Source organism: Bolinopsis microptera, chromosome 6 (genome assembly GCF_026151205.1).
Source record: "Bolinopsis microptera isolate Bmic1 chromosome 6, MBARI_Bmic_1.0, whole genome shotgun sequence".
In the NCBI taxonomy this organism is placed as follows: Eukaryota; Metazoa; Ctenophora; class Tentaculata; order Lobata; family Bolinopsidae; genus Bolinopsis; species Bolinopsis microptera.
In genome coordinates, this window is record NC_087077.1 from 11,819,613 (window position 1) to 11,829,795 (window position 10,183).

Here is a 10,183-nt window from a genome sequence, read left to right on the forward strand (position 1 = left end):
ATCTGCGATCTGACACATGTCATATTCTGTACTCATCTTTCTAATTTCTAATTAATATATAACCCATAGAGCGATGAATTTATGACTTGTGTGCCAACTCTATGTTGAGATGAAACTAATATTTAACAATTTGAACTATAAAGTTTGGACGACATCCTCAAGGCTTTATATAGAGGCTATTATAGTGGTTTAACTTTAACAAAAAATAAGTGTCTACTACAATATAAAAAAGAAAAAAAAAGAAAAACAGTTATATTAAAAATTCTGAGTTGTTACGTTAAGTATGAATGCAATTTTAAAAAAAATTTGTAGATACCCTAACGGGTTTGATGAGAGACTAGCTTTATAAACCTATAGTGACAATCTTCTTAAAAAAAATAGAATTACATGAGTACATTCCTTTTCTATACATATTTCATGCGGCAACGCCATATATAAAAACATGGAATACTGAGAGTAGTGTACTGACTACAAATATTGCACCTACAAAACATTTCCACCACATTGAGGTTTTATCACAGACTCATTATTCTCCAGAGTTGTCATTAGCAGAACTCGTACTCAGGAATCATTCGTTTTTGGCGTTTTTCATGTTGTTACTTAATATTTTAGATGAGAGCTTTGGGGAACACATGCAGCACTACTGGGGGAATATCAAAATAGTTTCCCTATTACTCTTAGGTGTTCAGACTTAATATTTATAGTACTGCATAAACTTCGCAATAACAGCAGGAATCCGGTCCCGAACACCAATTATCGGTTCTATAAACAACGGTACGGCTGTGGAACGAGGGTTCGGTGTATTGATTCACCAGATGGTAAAAGATTGGAAGTTGTACTTCTGCCGACCCTGTGATTGGAGCAAGCTTTTAGGTTGGATTAGTGACCACAAGTTGATCATGAGAGAACTGGTGGTGTGCTTGGTTATTCTAAATATAAAGAGGGGATCTATCACGAATCAGTCTCTCCATCTGCCAAAGAATGTGACGCCAGCGAGGGTTGTTGGTTACTTCGATGTATCAATGGTTCTCTATATCATGGTCAGGCCATTACAAAACTCACACTTTAGAATCATGGGGGTTTTCCCATGTAACTTGGGGTGTTACCATGGGTAACATTGGTTGGGTTTCCCGTGAGGGAAGGCCCCCAAGGTGGGCCACCCGGGGAACTTTAAAATCTAGGCATAGTAAAAGAGGTGAGTACAGCAAAGAGAGAGAGAGCAGCGGCATTTTTCCCGATCCATGACTCGTGCGAAGGCACAAAAGAGTCAAGGACAAGGGTTAGCGCTCGAGGTTTTTTTGCTATATGGTAGCTTGCGACCGTGCGTGCGAGCGTGCGACCGTACGTACCTGCGAGCACTGTTATCGCCCACGTGACTACCTGCGCAAAGTTATTTTGCGTGATAATCTGAATTTATAATTTGTTGGCGCGCGGCGCTGAACCAACCAAAGTACATTAATTAATTTCATCATGTACGTATCCCACTAGGCACTAATTGATAGCATATTATTATTATTTGAGTTACCTTACAAGACATATTTATAAACGTACGAAATGTGGCGGTTTTCCGAAAATTTTCGCCATATTTCGGACCGCCAAATTTCGGTCGTCGTAATAGAATCCGTCGCATTATCTTTTAGCTTATTTCAATGACTGTGCCTTCACTGCTTTATTTTGTTTCTAAAAAGTAATATCAAGTAAAATAATAAATAAAATTCTGGCATCTTGGACAAATTATTACCACACCAATGACGAATTAATGTCAAGCAATACAGTTTCAATTTGCATTAAAATACATGTATGTGCTAACATGAAAGTCCTTACAGTCTTAATACAGACTAAGTTTGAACATTGATTTTACTTCTATCTGTTCCATATATTGGACCGTCGACGAGTCCAACTCGGCGCGCGTCCTGGTAGGTTGTAAACCTACAAGATTTTACCGAATTTCAGAAATTTCCTTACTGCTTACTGTCACAAAAAATGATGAAAAATACCCTTATTTTCTGTGACGTCCGAAATTTGACGGTTTTTGTTCAATTTCGCCATATTTTCGGACCGCCAAAATTTCGGTCGTCGCAAATTAGGCCGCCATAAATATGTCTTGTAAGGTAGTATTACTATTTTGGGGGGGGGGTGTCACGTCCGTCTATGTCCGCCTATGTCCTGTCCTTTTTGGATTCTATGAGACAACGGACGTGTTTTTTGGGACATTGGCGGACACAGACGGACATTGGCGGACTCGGACGGACATTGGCGGACACGGACGGACATTGGCGGACTCGGACTGACATTGGCAGACTCGGACGGACATTTGCGGACCCGGACGGACATTGGCGGACTCGGACGGACATTGGTGGACATTAGCGGACATTGGTGGACATTAGCGGACAAACATTTTGAGAATTTTTCGCAACTTCTATGACTATGTATTATAATTTTGTACAAAACAAACGACTTATTAATCACACTAAAGCTATTAATAGCTTTAACTTATTATATCAAATTATATAGGGACCCAGGAAAAGGCCCCAGGAGGAGGAGGAGGAGGAGGAGGGACTGGGGGGAGGAGAGGGACTGTTGAGGACTGTTGAGGACTGTTGAGGAGGACTGAGGACGAGGAGGAGGGAGTAGGAGGAGGACTGAGGAGGGGAGGAGGAAGAGGACTGGGGAGGTCAGGAAGACCAGGAGGAGGACTCAGGAGGATGACTCAGGAGGAGGAGGACTCAGGAGGAGGACTGAGGAGGACTGAGAAGGAGGAAGACTGAAGAGTACTGAAGAGTACTGAGGAGGATGGCTGTGGAGGATGGCTGAGGAGGATGGCTGAGGAGGATGACTGAGGAGGATGACTGAGGAGGATGACTGAGAGGGACGAGGAGGATCAGGAAGACCAGGAGGAGGAGGAGGAGGACCCAGAAGGAGGACCTAGGAGGAGGAGGAGGAGAACTGAGGAGGATGACTCAGGAGGAGGAGGACTCAGGAGGAGGCCGAGGACTGAGGAGGACTGAGAAGGAGGAGGACTGAGGAGGATGGCTGAGGAGGATGGCTGAGGAGGATGACTGAGAGGGAGGATGAGGAGGAAGAGGAGGAGGAGAAGGGCTGAGGAGGAGAAGGAGACCCAGGAGGAGGAGGACCCAGGAGGAGGAGGACCCAGGAGGAGGAGGACCAGGAGGAGGACCCAGGAAAAGGCCCCAGGAGGAGGAGGAGGACTGGGGAGGAGGAGGACTGTTGAGGACTGATGAGGAGAACTGAGGACAACGAGGAGGAGTAGGAGGAGAACTCAGGAGGATGACTCAGGAGGAGGAGGACTCAGGAGGAGGACTGAGGAGGACTGAGAAGGAGGAGGACTGAGGAGGGTGGCTGAGGAGGATGGCTGAGGAGGATGACTGAGAGGGAGGAGGAGGAGGAAGAGGAGGAGGAGAAGGACTGAGGAGGAGAAGGAAGACCCAGGAGGAGGAGGACCCCAGGAGGAGGAGGACCCAGGAGGAGGAGGACCCAGGAGGAGGAGGACCCAGGAGGAGGACCCAGAAAAGGCCCCCAGGAGGAGTAGGAGGACTGGGGAGGAGGAGGACTGTTGAGGACTGATGAGGAGAACTGAGGACGAGGAGGAGGAGTAGGAGGAGGACTGAGGAGGGGAGGAGGAAGATGACTGGGGAGGATCAGAAGACCAGGAGGAGGACCCAGGAGGGGGAGGAGGAGGAGACCCAGGAGGAGGAGGAGGACCTGAGGAGGACTGAGGAGGAGGACTGACGATCAGACGATGACTGAGAAGCAGGAGGACTGAGGAGTACTGAGGAGGATGGCTGAGGAGGAGGCTGAGGAGGATGGCTGAGGAGGATGACTGAGGAGTATGACTGAGAGGGAGGAGGAGAAGGACTCAGGAGGAGGACTCAGGAGGAAGAGGAGGAGGAGGACTTAGGAGGAGGACTTAGGAGAAATGAGAAGGAGGACTGAGGAGGAGGAGTAGGAGGAGGACTGAGGAGGGGAGGAGGAAGAGGACGGGGAGGGTCAGAAGACCCAGGAGGAGGACTCAGGAGGATGACTCAGGAGGAGGAGGACTCAGGAGGAGGACTGAGGAGGACTGAGAAGGAGGAAGACTGAAGAGTACTGAAGAGTACTGAGGAGGATGGCTGAGGAGGATGGCTGAGGAGGATGGCTGAGGAGGATGACTGAGGAGGATGACTGAGGAGGGTGACTGAGAGGGGACGAGGAGGATCAGGAAGACCCAGGAGGAGGAGGAGGAGGGACCCAGAAGGAAGGACCTAGGAGGAGGAGGAGGAGAACTGAGAGGATGACTCAGGAGGAGGAGGACTCAGGAGGAGGACTGAGGAGGACTGAGAAGGAGGAGGACTGAGGAGGATGGCTGAGGAGGATGGCTGAGGAGGATGACTGAGAGGGAGGATGAGGAGGAAGAGGAGGAGGAGAAGGGCTGAGGAGGAGAAGGAGGACCCAGGAGGAGGAGGACCCAGGAGGAGGAGGACCCAGGAGGAGGAGGACCCAGGAGGAGGACCCAGGAAAAGGCCCAGGAGGAGGAGGAGGACTGGGGAGGAGGAGGACTGTTGAGGACTGATGAGGAGAACTGAGGACAACGAGGAGGAGTAGGAGGAGAACTCAGGAGGATGACTCAGGAGGAGGAGGACTCAGGAGGAGGACTGAGGAGGACTGAGAAGGAGGAGGACTGAGGAGGGTGGCTGAGGAGGATGGCTGAGGAGGATGACTGAGAGGGAGGAGGAGGAGGAAGAGGAGGAGGAGAAGGACTGAGGAGGAGAAGGAAGACCCAGGAGGAGGAGGACCCAGGAGGAGGAGGACCCAGGAGGAGGAGGACCCAGGAGGAGGAGGACCCAGGAGGAGGACCCAGGAAAAGGCCCCAGGAGGAGTAGGAGGACTGGGGAGGAGGAGGACTGTTGAGGACTGATGAGGAGAACTGAGGACGAGGAGGAGGAGTAGGAGGAGGACTGAGGAGGGGAGGAGGAAGATGACTGGGGAGGATCAGGAAGACCCAGGAGGAGGACCCAGGAGGGGGAGGAGGACTGAGGAGGACTGAGGAGGAGGACTGGACGATCAGACGATGACTGAGAAGGCAGGAGGACTGAGGAGTACTGAGGAGGATGGCTGAGGAGGATGGCTGAGGAGGATGGCTGAGGAGGATGACTGAGAGGAGGAGGAGGAGGGACTCAGGAGGAGGACTCAGGAGGAAGAGGAGGGAGGAGGACTTAGGAGGAGGACTTAGGAGAAATGAGAAGGAGGACTGAGGAGAACTGAGGAGGAGGAGGAGGAGGAATGAATAGGAGGAGGAGAAGGAGGGGGACTGGGAGAGGACTAAGGAGGAGGAGGACTGATGAGAAGGAGGACTGAGGAGGAGGACTGAGGACCGAGGAGGAAGAGGAGGAGGATGAGAGGAGGAGGAGGACCCAGGAGCGAGGAGGACCTGAGGAGGAGGACTGAGGAGGACTGAGGAGGACTGAGGAGGATGGCTGAGGAGGATGACTGAGAGGAAGAGGAGGAGGAGGAGGAGGACTGAGAAGGACTGAGGAAGACTGAGAGGAGGAGGACTGAGGAGGAGGAGGACTGAATAGAGGAGGGCCGAGGGGCGGAGGAGGACTGGGGAGGAGGAGGACTGTTGAGGACTGATGAGGAGGACTGAGGAGGAGGATGGAAGAGGAGGAGGAGGACCCAGGAGGAGGACCCAGAGGAGGACTCAGGAGGAGGAGGACTGGGGAGGAGGAGGACTGTTGAGGACTGATGAGGAGGGACTGAGGACGAGGAGGAGGAGTAGGAGGAGGACTGAGGAGGGGAGGAGGAAGAGGACTGAGGAAGATCAGGAAGACCCAGGAGGAGGAGGAGGAAGAGTAGGAGGAGGAAGCATCTAAATTTTATTTCATTTTTGTCCGTTTTTGTCCGCTCTGTTTTTTGTCCGTTTTGAAAATATAGGGTACCAGACAAAAAACATGATCCCCCATATAACAGCAAAAATTGAACATTTTATTTAGCAATTTAGGTGTCCATTAATGTCCGCTAATGTCCGTTTATGTCCGTTTATGTCCGTCTATGTCCGCCTATGTCCGTCTATGTCCGCCTATGTCCGTCTATGTCCGCCTATGTCCGCCTATGTCCGCCTATGTCCGCCTATGTCCTGTCCTTTTTGGATTCTATGAGACAAGCGGACATAGACGGACGTGACACCCCCCCCCCCCCCCCTATTTTGCACAGATCCGTGTCAGGTTGCATAAACCAATAAAACATATGGTTACATAGAAGTATACACGATTTTCAAATTCCTTACAGAATTATATTAACTGGGCGGCGCTCGGCAGTCGGCATGTCACTTCGCCATATTTGCATGTTTATATAAACAGTTAAGACTGGGCCGTCCCCAGGTTGTATGGAATATGATAAATACGCCATCACGGATCGGGAAATTGAGCGGCCATCCACAAAAGAAAAGCGGCCGCATTTCTTGTTATTAAAAGAGAACAGAGAAATATCCTCTTATTCCTATCAATTATCAGATCCGAGTGTTTGCCAGAACTAATCAGATTAACATAATATAACAGTGTTGTTTGATTGATTCTTCGGGTGTAACTAAACATGAACTGAGAGTTGCAGCTTACTGACTAATTGACAATACATTTCAGAGACATTTTCTTGTAGTAACATTTACAGGATTTATATTTACCTCTGCAATCCGAGTAAGTGGTTAGTAGCAGTATTTGCATAGTTTCAAGGTTAGTGCAAGTACACACTACTGTTGGCCTGTTCTCGGTGGTTAAACACTACATCTTTCATGTCAAATAATTCTCACGGACCAATTTCCTCCAAATAAAGCCATATCCAGTGAGTATAAGTTACAAATTATAACAAACATTGCCCAATCTACTGAAGGAGAGAGACTACTGAGTACTGTTATGAAACGGAATACTTCCGTTAACATATTATGTCGTATACACTCCGTTGTAATACATCAGCTGTTGTATAAATCATGTTGCCACGTCCACATATATATTTTCTGTCAGAGCGGCGAGTATTTCAGTATTGTGTATCAGTAACTTGAAGATTTCTATCATAATGTGCGGAATATCTTTTACAAGATACGGCGAGTGGAAAAGAGGGAGGAAATGAAGATGAAATTTGATTACATATATTTCTGTAAGAAGAAAAGTTAAATCTATTGGATAACTCGCTCAATATCTGACCACGCACTGTTTCGATACGATTATGTGTTTCAGGTCTACCTGCGAAGTGACTCTCCGTCAGCTAATTAAATATTTTACTCATGTCTCGTAGCATGTAGAAATTTTAGATGAGAAGTTGGCACTTAATTAGGAAACAACTACTACTAGTAGTACTACTCAACTATAAACTATACAGTGTACTGTATTCCCTCAGGAATACAGCTTGGTATCACATGGGAGATAAGTAGAGGAAGTATAACTAGTATAACTAGTGTTACCTTGTAAACTCTAATCTGGGTATTACACTCATCACTTTACAATTATAGTTATAATTGTTATTATCTATTTATTATACATCGTTTCTATCAAAAGTGTCTCCTTAACACGGAACTACAGTGAGCGTCTACACATTACCAGATCTAGTTCAGGTTTACAGATGAGACCAGTTGTTCAAAACCTTACAATTACACAAGTTTTCCCTATAGTAAGGGGAAAAGTGGTCGATTTAAGGGTTCCGTTGGATTTGAATGTTCACAAGGATTTCTCAACGGAATATGGTAGTTAGGACCCCCTACGAACATAATTAGACTTGTTGCCAATTTTGTATCTCAACAGAAACACCACTTTTACCACTTTTTACCACCTTTGTACCACTTTTCTGGTTTGCCAAATATCTTTAGTTGTGAACGTCGTAGAAGGCTGAAAATTAACCTAGAATGTTTATCTTGTCAAGGAGTAAAACTTTTGTATCAAAAATTTTTACATTGGACAATCAGCTAATTGGATAATTTACCAATTAGTTAATCACCAAAAAAAGTGAAATTTTTTTATTGGCTCAAAATGATTGAAATCGTTTGAAACACGGAGAAATGTAGTTTTTAGAAAACTTCAAAATTTTTCACTTAAAATTTTTTTTTCGAGACTTCAAAAAAAAAAGTTTGAAAATTTGAAAATATTTTTTTCTCCGCCAAAAGTGATCGAATTGCATGAAACGTGGATAAAAATGCCTCGCAGAAAAATTTCGAAGATTTTTAGATTGAGGAATACTAAAATCATCAATATTTGAAGTTGGAGTTCAGTAAATCTGAACCACACAATATTAGAGTTTCGTAACTAATTACAATACAGCTTTATCAAATTCCACATAAAGAAACAGCACAAAAGGACCATTTAAGATCGAACCGATTTTACCTGCTGTACTATCATTTATTGATTTCAATGATCAAAACCTCTGTCAATCTTGCCAATCTATACCGGGTATCTGAATGTACCGGACCTCTTATTTACCTCTATAATTAGACCCAGTTGTGCAAGAAATGCGATTTCTCACAGGGGTTTCTTTAAACTGTGCACTTTTTATCACTCTCGCAACTCGCAAGAGGCCTGGTATTATAGGGGGGGGGGGGGGGGGGGAGGGGGGTGGGGTATAGGAAGCGAGTGTAAATATACCTTCCATCATCCATTGTGGCTTTTTTGTATTGTGAATGCGCATGCCGCTTCGTTTGCTATGCCATATACCTCGAATAACCCCCATATGTCATTGCCAGGGTCGGGATAGAGCTGGAGATAGCATTGAAAAGTTGCTAGAAATAGCTAGATTTAGAGTAAACTGGTGGTAGCTGGGTGGTGCTAGCATGGATGTAGCAGAACGTAGCTACACGGGGTTTCATTGGAGTTGGTTATTTTAATGGCCAAAGAGTGCCGGAACTAAAGTTACTTAAGATTGCAGTTTAGGGGCAGTGTAAAACCACGGTGTAGTCAGGGACACAGAGCTACAGTGCAGGAGTACTGCAATAGAACAGTGCAAGTGATACAGTCTGCAACAGTAAAACGCCGACGAAGCTAGACTTAGATCTAGAGTGAACTGATGGAAGCTGGGTGGTGCTAAAATGGAGGTAGCAGAACGTACTACATGATGAAAACAGGAAAACTAAGGCTGGTTGAGACCTAAAAAGATGTGAATCTGTCCTGATAGATCCAGTGAAGAGCGAGTAGCGAAGAGTTTGATCACTAACCTAAAGCTCTAAACAAGAAGAGGGCTAAAGAGACTCACTTTGATCAATAAATCCGGTACGGCAAGGTCTGTAGCCTTGATAAGAAGATACCATGAAGTAATTCATGCAGAAAAGTCGATTTATATAAAGGGTTTCGTTGGATCTAAAAAGGGTGGGTCAGTCTCTCTGTTATCATAAGATTCTGATGAAATGCTGTTAAGCTCAGGACGGTGATCTTAATAGGTCGGATAGCTGTATCTGGTTGCTTCCAGCCCACCCATTGTCGCTTGAAAATAAGTTCTCACCCCCACCTCTTCCAAAAATACAGTTACCAGAGCAGGAAACTCTTCTTCCTCCTCTTCTTTCAACACAAACACAATCAGGTTTCAAGCTACTCTCCTCCTCTGCAGCCACAATCTTATCTCCTTCTTCGGAGTTTTACTGTTGCAGACTGTATCACTTGCACTGTTTCTTTTGCAGTACTCCTGCACTGTAGCTCTGTGTCCCTGACTACACCGTGGTTTACACTGCCCCTAAACTGCAATCTTAAGTAACTTTAGTTCCGGCACTCTTTGGCCATTAAAATAACCAACTCCAATGAAACCCCGTGTAGCTACGTTCTGCTACATCCATGCTAGCACCACCCAGCTACCACCAGTTTACTCTAATCTAGCTATTTCTAGCAACTTTTTCAATGCTATCTCCAGCTCTATCCCGACCCTGGCAATGACATATGGGGGTTATTCGAGGTATATGGCATAGCAAACGAAGCGGCATGCGCATTCACAATACAAAAAAGCCACAATGGATGATGGAAGGTATATTTACACTCGCTTCCTATACCCCCCCCCCCCCCCCCCTATAATACCAGGCCTCTTGCGAGATGCGAGAGTGACAAAAAGTGCACAGTTTAAAGAAACCCCTGTGAGAAATCGCATTCTTGCACAACTGGGTCTAATATAGAGGTAAATAAGAGGGTCCGGTACATTCAGATACCCGGTATAGATTGGCAAGATT